Raw genomic sequence first — 11,583 nt, forward strand, 5'->3', positions numbered from 1 at the left:
ATGCAAGGGAAGAGAAAAACACAGAACTGAGCAGAAAGTCAGACCTACCCTAAATAAGTGTGACCCTAAGAAAAAGCCCAGAGGGGCAGGTTTGGAAATACTCTGTCTGGAAGAGACTTGGTAGAAGCACAGAAACTGTCTTTGTTTACTTAATCCCTCCAATGCCCGAAGGAACAGGGCTCAGAAATTCTGTAAGAGACAGCATTACATCAATTTCTCCTAAGCAGAGTAACTTCCAGGGCCTCCACGTTTTTGGCCAGAAAGAGTCTTGGATTTGCTGTTTTGCAGCTGCTTTGGGATCAGGTTTGCAAACATTTTATAACTGCATCCTTTTTTCCCCAGTTTATTCCATTTTATCAGGCTTGTCTAGGACTGCTACATATTATCACTCCTCTGCCAAGTAGGAACAGATTTGAAGCTTTGCAGGTTGCTGTCCTGTTGAGCAAGAAACCTGTGCTGCAGGAATACATTTTTTTAAATTTCTTTGCTTTACCTGCAGACACTGTGTGTGTAGCTACAGACAGAAAACAGATTCAAGAAAATGCCTTGTCGAGCTACGTGCAACCAACAGCACCGCGTGCTCCGGCCGCGCAGCCTCCAGTGGTGACCAAGCCTACCTTTTGCTGTTTGTAAGTCACTGGCTTGTGTTGACCGCTACGTGTTTAGTCACTTATTTAACCTTGATAGAGATTGAAGAGAACAAGGTTAATAGAGAGATGTACAAAAGATTACTTAGTACCATTAAATTTAATGTCTTTTCTACTAATAGATAAGACCATTTCTGTCTAAAATATTTTTGACTCGGTTGTAGGCTACAGCAGCAAAAAAATTTTTATGTCTTTCTGCTGTTTCCCAGTTCAGATGCTTTCTTTTATTCACTGTTTTATTTCTTTCCTTTGTATTAGACAGTTCCAACATTTTGTCTTGTTTTTCCTATTTTTCAATGTTCCTAATAAAAACTCCAGCCATAAAAGAGCAATAAAAGATAAATTCACACTTCAGCTGGGATTTTATCATATATTTTTCATGCATTCCCAAATCCCCACCCCCAAAATCCATAAATAAGGAACAATGATTTAAGTTTAGGGATCATAGCAGAAGGTACAGGTGATGGTATCTCCCAACCTTTACTCACATCATTAGGCAAATGGGAATAATACTTGGAATTAGCTGCATAGGTGCTTATTTTGTAAGCTTCCTGCAAAAATTGTTATATTTTCTATTACTTTACTGTGGAATGACTGAACAATCATACTTTTGCTCCAGTCCATAAGTGTTATTGCGTAGGCTTAATGCTACTCATAAGACTATATGAGCCACACGCTCAAGGAGGGCCGAGTACACGTAACAAAATCAGAGTCTTAAAGTGTCGCCGTTAGACTTAGATCAACCACCTACAATTTAAAAATAGTTCTCCCTTCCTACCGGTCATGTAAAGGCAGAGGGCAGGCTGCTCTGCCGGCCGGGTGACGGAGGCAGCAGCACGGGCCCTGGCGCACGCGGGGAGGGGACAGCGGGGCAGGCACCAGCCGCAACACCAGACACGGGCAGGCGATGGGGGCTTAGCCTGACCCGCTTCTCCCTCGGCCAGTGCTGCCGGTTTGACATGAGTGGGATGCAAATGTTTAGTCCTTTAAAAGGCTGTCGCAGTCCTCTCCTTGCTTCCCTTGAGCACGGCTGAAGCATTTTGGCCAAATTGCCCGGAGCACCCTTAGCCAGGGCAGGTCCGGTGCCTGCTGCAGGGCAGGGGGCTTGTCCCCAGGGCTGCGGGCGGGCATCGCACCCGCACGCAGCAAGGCTTCACGGTCCTCAACAGAGCCACGGCTGATGCACGTGCATGAAGGAGGATGTGGTCAGCTGCTTTTCTGATCAGCAAGCCTCTGTCTCGCACTTAACGGACTTCAGCTAATCAGTCCAGAGGTCCCAAGGAGGTAAATGCAGATACAGTTCTTTCTCTCATAGCAGGCTGGGGATCCAGGGCCAGGGTTCAGCCATGATGCTAAAATCCCATTGAAGCAGAAATGTCACGTTATTTACTTACTAAAACAATGCTCTTATTACAAAGACATGTTAGGACTGAAAATGTGACAGCGTCTATTTTAGGTTGTCATTGATCTTTAATTTGCTGTGACCTGAAGGTTTTCTATGTAGTCAGTGCTTTTTGGCCAAAATATATGACTGCAGGGAAATGAGTAAATGAGTGCCAGAGATGTTCTTTTTTTCCTATGAAAAGACTGAAATTGCTTTGTGTAAATGTGTGGAAAATGCTGATATTTTGTTTCTATAAATACTTTGCCTCCTGCGTGCTGTATTTCATTTGTGCTGTTTCCTAGGAGTATTTGGCTTCTTATCACTTTTACGCAGGGTGCTGAATACAAATGAGCTCCGGTTTACCCAGCAACCAAGCTGTGGAGCATTTGTGACTGTTGTGCATTTCCTGAGCAAGAGTAACTACTGAATGAAGCAGATTACCCTGTAGCCTTGCAAAACACTGAGGATTATAAAACATGCATTTAGTGGATAAATACACAGAGGAAAATGCACAGACGCTCTCTGTTTCTATATATACGGACGTGCGTGTATATGAATATATCTGGGTGATGTAAAAAAAACCCTGAAATAATCCATCATTTTTAATGAGAATTTAAATATAGGGAAGGCAAAAAAAATCAAAGTTGCATTTCTTATTCTCAGTGACACCACCTACAACCAGGCTCCTTGTTTATGGAGTCTGTAAACAAGGCTCCATTACCACAGACTCATGTGATCACAGGATGATTTAGGTTGAAAGGAACCTCAGGAGGTCGCTGGTCCAACCTCTGCTCAGAGCAGGGCCAGCTCTGAGGTCAGACCAGGCTTCTCAGGGCTTGATACAGCTGTTCCTTGAAACTCCCAAGGACGGAGACTGCACAGCCTCTCTGGGCAGCTGTCCCACTGCCTGATTGTCCTCTGGGGGAAAACCTTTTTCCATCTATCCAGGCTGGACCTCTCTTGTTTCATCATCTGTTGTCTCTCGTTCTCCTACCATGCATCTCTGTGAGTGAAGACCCTGGCCCCGCCTCCTCAGTGACCTCCCCGTAGATCCTGGGGGGCTGCTGTTAGGTGCCTCCAAAGCCATCTCTTCTCCAGGCTGGACAAGCCCACTTTCCTCAGCCTGTCCTCACAGGGAAGTGGTCCAGATGCCGGCCAGCCTGGGGGCCCTCTGCTGAACTCACCCCAGCTGATCATCCTCTTTCTTTTATTTGACGGGGGGGGGCAAAACTGGACACAGGACTGCAGGCGTGGTCTCACTACTGCTGAGTAAAGGGGTTTAGTTACTCCTTTGGACCTCCTGGCCATGCTCCTGCTCCAGAGCCCTGGTTGCTCTTGGCCACTGTTGCTGCTGGGGCACACAGCTGGCTCAAGCCCAGCTTGGCCCTGGTTGTGCCATTGCAGGGGACTCTTCCTTCCCAAGTGCAGGACGTCACATTTGTCCTTGTTGAATTTCAGGAGATGCCTGCTGGCCCATTCCACCAGCCTGCCCAGGTCCCTCTGGATGGCAGACCTGCCCTCCAGTGTACTGACTGGTCCCCCAGCTTGGTGTCATCCATGAACTTGATGAGAATGCACTCATGGTGTCATTGATAAGGATGTTAAACTGGACAGGTCCCAGGGAAGTTAGGCTGACTGGTTTGTGTTCCCCAGGTTGTGCTTTTGGCCTTTTCAAAAGACAGGTGCAAGATTTGTCTTCCTCCAGTTTCTGGGGACCTCCCCTGCTCTCCAAGACCTTTGAAAGGTGACACTGGCCTTACAAGGGCAGCAGCCAGCACTGTGAGCAGCCTTGGGTGCAGCCCGTCAGGTCCCATGGACACCTATGGGCTGAGTTCTCTCGAGGTCCCTGGCTCGATCTTCACCCACTGCTGGTCGTCTCCTCCTCCAACCGGCCTCTCAGCGCTGAGATGTGGCGTGATAGTGGCAGCTGGGAAGTGCCAGGGCTGGTCTGGATACGGTTTCTTGGAGCAGAGGGAGGTGTAGGCAGATTGAGGTAACTCCTGGCACGTTCCAGCAGTGGGGTGAACGGAGAGGGCAGGCTCCCTTTGCTGGCAAGGGAACAGGCTAGGAGAGCCAAGAGGAAAAATTCAAGTTTTGTCAAGAACATTTTGGGTGAAAAGCCTGGACAGCTTTTAAAAAACTTTTTGAACAATGGCAGGAAGCTTTCCTGAGTTGGGTAATTAGCCATGGGCAGCACAGGGCTGGGAAAAGTGCGCTTGGAGCTACACACCTGAAGTCATCACCCACGTCAGTTTTAGCTTTTGCTCCCTCAAAGCCCGAGCGGGGACTTTGTGTTGCCTTCAGAGGGGAACGGCAGTGTAAGCGCTGAGCTCCTCAGCCCTTCCCACGCGTGTGCCCCTTCTTTAATTGCTAAAATACACACGTGGATGTGCCTGAGCTTGTTACATGGGAACGTTTGTACTGTTTCAAATCAATTTAAATGAGTCTTGCTCAGCTGTTTGACACAGGTAATACAGACGGACTTGGCAATTTTATCCTTTGCTTAAATTAAATTTCAGTCTGTGATATAGCTTGCCAAATTAGGCAAAATGGTGTTATGATTATGGTAAGCTAGTGGTCTCCGTATCATTATTTCCACCTACTTCATACTTGCAGTTTTAAACCTGCCTTCTTTGCTATCTACCATACATTGGGATAAGCTTTTCAGTGCACTGGATTAGGTTGCATGTCATAGTAAAATAAAAACATATTTTATAAATATAAAACATTTTTTTACATAACGTAACATCATTAAACACAGAACATACTTAGTGAAAATACTACTTACACCCTGTAGCACAGTGGTTACCACACATGATTTTCATGGGACTGGAATAAGAGAAAACGAAGGGAGGGACTCTCGCATGGAAATGAGTATAAACGGCATCGGAGGAGCCTCCTTCCATCCTGATGCTCTCCATGTGGGCAAGACAAGTGGGAGGGCATCCAGCAATGAACAACCCGCCTTCAGGTAGTTGCTTTATGAAGAAAGAGCTGGTGAAGAGGCAGAAACATCTACAAATATTCCAGTGTATAAATACTGTGGTGGAAACAGAGCAGAACAGACTTACAAGGGAGAGAAAGGAGCAGGCAGGGCTTGACAGGGCCCCTTCCCCTTCAGCCAGCGCTGCTCCCTTCACGCTTCATTTAGCATGCCCAGGCTGCACCGTGGACCGAAACCACATAGAAATTAGGAGGAAGATGTGAAAAACCTAGCAAAGATGGCACCTAATGCTATGCTGCCAATATACCCAAGCTGCTCTGCATCTCTTCGGGTAATCTTGGACTGTTCTGCCTGTCCTCCTTTGCTCAGCAAATGGGGTTTGACTTTCCTGAAATTCAGAAGATATCATAGCACTTTCTAGCATAAATAAAGCTGTGTCAGATTAAGTCTGACTACTTCAAATAAACCTGGTGTTTACAACCTACAAGCTGAGGAATGTCTGTTGTGTGACGGACATAATCTTTAGCTTCATTTCAAATGTGCAGAAGCCAATGTGGGGTCATTTTCAGGGAAACTGGGAATGCAGAGAACTGGTCCTCTGCTAAAACCTAGTGGCTGTTTTTTCCATAAGGGTGCTGTACCCAGCAGTCCTGGTTTGAATGGCAAGGTTTGAAGTAGTTCAGTGCACATGAAATCAATAAGCTGAACTGAGGTGAAATGGTCAGGGAACTGCAGTTGATCAAATGGCATTAAAATTTATTAGCCAATTGTACAATTTGTCAGTAAACAGGTATATACAAGGCAAAATCTAGCCTTCTTCATCTTAATAGTCCCTTGACATGATTCCCACAAAGCCTGCTTTCCTTCTCCCACAGCCTCCCTGTCTCTTTTTGTGGATTATCTGAAATTATGGGTTATCTAAGGATTTCTTTTCAAGTGCCTATGCTTTTGAGGGACTGAAGGTTATCTGAGCTTTGGCCATACATGGAAAAAGATACAGTAATTCTGTTTCATTGATTTCAAAGGACATAATCCACCCACAAGTGGACCACTTTTTCTGTAGCCAAGCTATAGATATTCTGTCCTTAAGAATACAAAGGATGAATTTTACTTTCATTCACAAGTCTAATTTCGAAATATTTTTTTCCAAATTTAAGGTGGAAAGAAAAAAATTAAAATTCCTTATTGATTTGGGGGGGGGTTAGGTGGTCAAATAGTATACCAAATTTCACATCGCAAAATAGTGAAATGCAGTCATCCTGCAAATACAAAAATCTCTTTTTCTCATAGAATTTTCATCCTCTCTATGGGGTTTTTCTTTTGCCTGGTGTCCTAAAGAAATGAGACTTCTGTTACTTGCACTGTCTGTTTGCATTTGGGTCTGTTTGCCAGAACCCTTTGATAGCTTTGAACTCATTCTGTTTGAACCAGTTTGGAGAGAAGGACGGAGAGCGCAGAGATCCCGAGTTCCCACTGGCAGCCAGTGGGAGGAAGAGAAGGGGGGCAGGCAAGGAGCGCTCCACCGCTCCCCGTTCTGCTCACCCTTCGCAGCACCCAGCGCTCGGCGGCAGCCGGGTGCGGCACACCCAGAGCCCCACACCAGCTGGAGGTACTTCCAATTTCTTACCCACCTGGCAGGCACGGCGATGGGGCATGGGGCTGCTAGGAAGGAGGGCAACCATTGCACGAGGTCGCGGAAGCTGGGGTAGCGGGGAAGTGCAGATCCCGGGTGGGTGAGGATGCTGCAGGGAGGGGAGGCGTGGGGGGGATGCGGATGCACAGCCTTCGGTCAGACTCCATTCATTTTGCTCTTCAGGGAACAACTTGCAGCTCCTTTAGTGTCTGAGGCATTTCCAAGTGAAGAAAGAGAAAGGCATGTGGATTGTTATACCTATTAAGTTTTTATTCCACACATGGTGCTAATATACTACTAATACCTTTTCTCAAGAAGACTTACTGCAGGGTAGGACCGGAGGTGAAGCTTTGTGTGGAAACCTCTGGGGCACCCCAAATTGTGCTGCCTGTTCCTCTTTCCATAGTGAGTCCTTTCCAGATCTGGGGGTTTGGAGCCACTGTGAATTCCTGTTTAGGGGCCTTTTGGAAAACACGAAAGCAAGGACAGTACGTGTGACCAAGTCCTCTTTTCCTGGTGTAATGTGAATAACACCTCCACAACACACGGCACGCAGCACACCTCTGGGGTAAGAGATCGGGGCTGGTGAGCAGGGTGTCACTGCAGAGGACTTGCCAGCTGTCCCAAAGCAGGATTTGGCAAGCTGTACTTTTGTTTGATTTCTGAGAATATTTGTTTAACATAGTTTTCATAAAAGCCTATCTTGTAGTGCTGCATCTCAGCAAAGAAAACTGCTTTTGCGCTTCTTTAAAGGAAAACCGCAGTAACATACCAGGTGCGCGATCTGAAATAGAAATCTTTGGAAGTCAAACGCAAAGGACATTTAATCCTGACCAAGCAGACTAAACATTTGGTATGAAACCTGGAGAACATTCAAGATAATAATAATGTACTCTGCATGTTGCAGTACATCTCCTCTAGCAGCTGGAGTCCAAAAAGGTCACATCAACCATGAGTGAAGAAAGAAAGAAAGAAAAACACTCAGCAAGATTAATATTGCTCAGAGCATTAATTTTCCCATACTTTCTTCCACAGCAGGGTCACAAGCAATTAAGAGGCCTCATAGTGGGAACACTTCTACTGACATACTTTCCTCTCACCCACCATTTTTTTTCAAATTTCTTAATTTGGGCAGGTGGTCGGTCGTGATCCAACAAAACTCATTTTTATTTGCAAATTAACCTAGAAATTAAATTTTCTCAGACAAAAGGTTGAAGTGTTCTTTCCTTCTGTACTCCTTATTTTATATGAGGTGAGCAGATCAACAGCTTTCTGTCCACTAATGTCCACTTCTGTCAAGCTGCTGGAAAAATACATTAATACATTACATTACGTTGCATTTACATTAATATTATACTTAATAAAGCAGGGGCTTTATGAAAAAAGGTTTGAGAAGCAAAAATGAGGCTGTGTGAGAAATACCTTCCTGAGCTTGAAGAAACAGAGCTGACAACTTTCACATCAGAGTATTTATTTTAATATTTATGTGCTCCTAAATGTTCATCTGATTCCATTTCTCTTTGCAAGATAAATATCCGAGATTTTGGAAAAGAAAAAGAGTCATCGTGATAGCAGGAATGACGGTGTTAACGTAATACATCAAAGTGACAAGATGTCTGAGCCGTACTCACTTGGGAATCAGAATATTTTCCATTTAGCCTCCACCTGGAGGATCACGTGCACCGTTGTACATGTCCGCACCGGGGTACACGCCGTGTCCCAGGGGTCCCGCATGTTCCCCTGCACACTCGCTTTTGGTGGCTGTTTAAAGGCATGGCATATCCTTGCACCTCATGTACCTGTTCAGATTTTTATATCATGCCCATTGACATGCTGTCTGAGTGCTTCTTTGATTGTGTTACCCATTTGAAATGCCATTTTATCTATGGGTATCTGATAGCACAATCATTCATATGCAGTTGACTGCATTTATTTGTGGCATGACTTAAATGGATGCACCTGCAAGTCTACATAAAAAATCACCTGAGCCTATGAACGGGAATTTGAAGGAAAGCAACAGAATGCACATTTCAGTGTTGTTTCTCGTTCTTTAGCGCTCTATTTCAATGTTGTTTTTCTTCTCAAAGAAGAGAGAGGATTTCATTTTTATGCAGGGCTACTGTATGGATACAACAGACATCACTTTTGAAAACAAGCAATTTTTTAATGTTCTTTTAGGGAAATGTATATGTGCGTATGTATATGCATATTTATATTTCACCCCCCCACACACACACCTGTTCTCTGTCATTTGAATATTCTGAAACAATCATTCATTTTTAGTTTCGGCACGACAGGGCCGTCTGCTGCGTCCTGCTGGCGCTCCAGGCTCTCTCCTCAGCCTCTGACGAAGCCTTCGCTCTCCGTGCCGGCTCCCTCCTGTGCAGTACCCCGGCCCTGCTGCACCTGCCTCCCCTTCCACCTCATCCTCCTCTGGCTCACGAGGAAGGCTCCCTGACGTCTCCGAGAGCCCTGGAGAGCGCGGTCTGTGCCTGGCAGCCCCCCACTGAGTGGAGCAGGGCTGCTGCAGGCAAAGCTGCATGAAATGCCCCAGGTGAGGACAGCAAGAGAAAATCCTCCTTCCTCTTCCTCAGGGAGGGGGAGATGATCGCCAAATAAATCGCAGTTAAATCAGAAAACACCCTGTCTGCAAAATTAATTGTGGGCAGTGATAGCAGGGAAATAGGCTTCCCTTCTGAAAAGCGCCCCGAGATTTTTAGAGGTCTGCATGAAACAGCTGAGCACGAGCAAAAGTTGCAGAATTGAGTCACAGAATTGGGATCTTAAAGGCTTTGGGGTGGAATAGGTGTGTATTTTTTAGAGAAGGTGCTTAACATACCAGTATGGCATTTGCAGACATTTAAAACCTTGTAGCGATACCAAAGCCCAGACTGCGTTTCCTGACAGTGTGTTGAGTGCCACTTGGAACGGGTGGACGCATCAAAGGCTTCCCAAAGTGACATCCCTGGATGGCCACAGCAGCCGTGCTTCATGGAGAAATGTCTTGTCTGGTTCATGGGAACAGCACAGCTTTGCTGCCATTTTGGGAAATTATTGTTGTGCCTTTTTTATTTCATAGAATCATGAAATCACAGAATACCTCAAGTTGGAAGGGACCCATAAGGATCACCAAGTCCAACTCCCTGGTCCTCGCAGGACTACCTAAAACTAAACCATATGACTAAGAGCATCATCCAGATGCTCCTTGAACTCTGACAGGCTTGGTGCCGTGACCACTTCTGTGGGGAGCCTGTTCCAGGGACCAACCACCTTCTCAGTGAAGAACCTTTTCCTAATGTCCAGTCTGAGCTTCCCCTGACGCAGCTTCATTCCATTTCCTCGTGCCCCGTCGCTGGTCACCAGAGAGAGGAGATCAGCACCCCCCGCTCCGCTGCCCCCCTTGAGGAAGCTGTGGACTGCGATGAGGTCACCCCTCACCCTTCTCTTCTCCAGGCTGAACAAACCAAGTGACCTCAGCCACTCCAGCTAAGTCTTGCCCTCGAGGCCTTTCACCATCTTGGTCGCCCTCCTCTGGACACACTCTAATACTTTGATGTCCTTCTTACATTGAGGTGCCCAAAACTGCACACAGTACTCAAGGCGGGGCCGCACCAGTGCGGTGTAGAGTGGGACAGTCGCCTCCCTCAACGAGGTAGCTCCGCTGTGCTTGATGCACCCCAGGACACAGTTGGCCCTTTTGGCTACCAGGGCACACTGTTGACTCATATTCAACTTGCCATCAACCCAAACCTCCAGATGCCTTTCCATGGGGCTACTCTCCAGCCTCTTGTCCCTCAGTTTGTATGTATAACCAGGATTACCCCATCCCAGGTGGAGAACCTGGTGCTTGCTTTTGTTAAATTTCATATGGTTGGTGATTGCCCAGCTCTCTAATCTATCTAGATCTCTCTGTAAGGCCTCTCTACCCTCAAGGGAGTCCACAGCTCCTCCTAGTTTAGTATCATCGGCAAACTTACTTAATGTACATTCGATTCCCACATCCAGATTATTTATAAAAACATTAAAGAGCACCGGCCCTAAAATCAAGCCCTGGGGAACCCCACTGGTGACTGGCCGCCAGCCTGATGTAACCCCATTTACTCGAACTCTTTGAGCCCAACCCGTCAGCCAATTGCTCACCCAACGTATTATGGACTTGTCTAGATGTGTGCTGGACATTTTGTCCAAAAGGATACTGTGAGAGGCAGTATCAAAAGCTTTTGATTTCTGGAGGTGTTCTAGTATTTATTTTTGGGGGTTTACAGTGACTTCAGGATAAAGCACCCGTGACCCAGCCAGAAGAGAATGACAGGAAAATCCAGCAGGGCTCACGGTTCGCAACAATTTCTTTCTGCTTGCCAATGAAATAAACATCCTGAGATTATTGCCGTTGTTGAACTAAGATGCAGATGTGGCGCATAATAGCTCCTGCAACGAGATGTATTACATGAATCATTAAAATCACTGAAAAGATAAAACCAAGCAAAGAAAACTGGGAATATCGCTGACCTCAAATCATTTCTCTGCCTTGTTGCTACCTAATCAGATGATAAAGGAATTAACGTGTTCACTCAGGTGTTGCTCATGCTTTCTGAATTTTTGCCTCCCAGAGGGATTATATATGGGTGGTGATGACGAGACCGGGGTCTGATCAGCATGAAGAAGAGAAGCCTCGCTGCTGTCTTCAACTACCTAACGGGAGGCTGTGCCGGAGCTGCGCAGTAAACGGTGAGGGGCAGCAGACACGGGCTGCAGCAGTGGAAATGGTCACCACAGATTCACAGCTGGCCCGTGCCGACCAAGGAGAGGGGCTCGGACGCCAAGGATAGAGTTACAAGAGTAATGCTTTTATTCATGCTCCTGAGGTGTCCCATTCAAATTGGGGGACCCCGAATGCGGTTTTACACATGGTTCTTACACCTTTCAGGCACTCAGATACACCATGACTTGATCAATCGCTAGGGAACACACACAT

The 11,583-nt window shown here is 46.2% G+C and overlaps 1 protein-coding gene across 2 annotated transcripts in view; it reads left to right on the plus strand.

The window, feature by feature from the left end:
* SEPSECS (Sep (O-phosphoserine) tRNA:Sec (selenocysteine) tRNA synthase) overlaps nucleotides 1-726 on the plus strand; it is a 39,460-nt gene extending 38,734 nt beyond the window's left edge. For both annotated transcript variants that reach the window (XR_014228601.1, XR_014228602.1), the window contains one exon: nucleotides 500-726. The gene's annotated coding sequence lies outside the window, so the exon portion shown is untranslated. The remainder of the gene's footprint in view (nucleotides 1-499) is intronic.
* Nucleotides 727-11,583: the final 10,857 nt, after the last annotated feature.

Source organism: Platalea leucorodia (assembly GCF_965183815.1).
Source record: "Platalea leucorodia genome assembly, chromosome: 6".
Lineage (NCBI taxonomy): Eukaryota > Metazoa > Chordata > Aves > Pelecaniformes > Threskiornithidae > Platalea > Platalea leucorodia.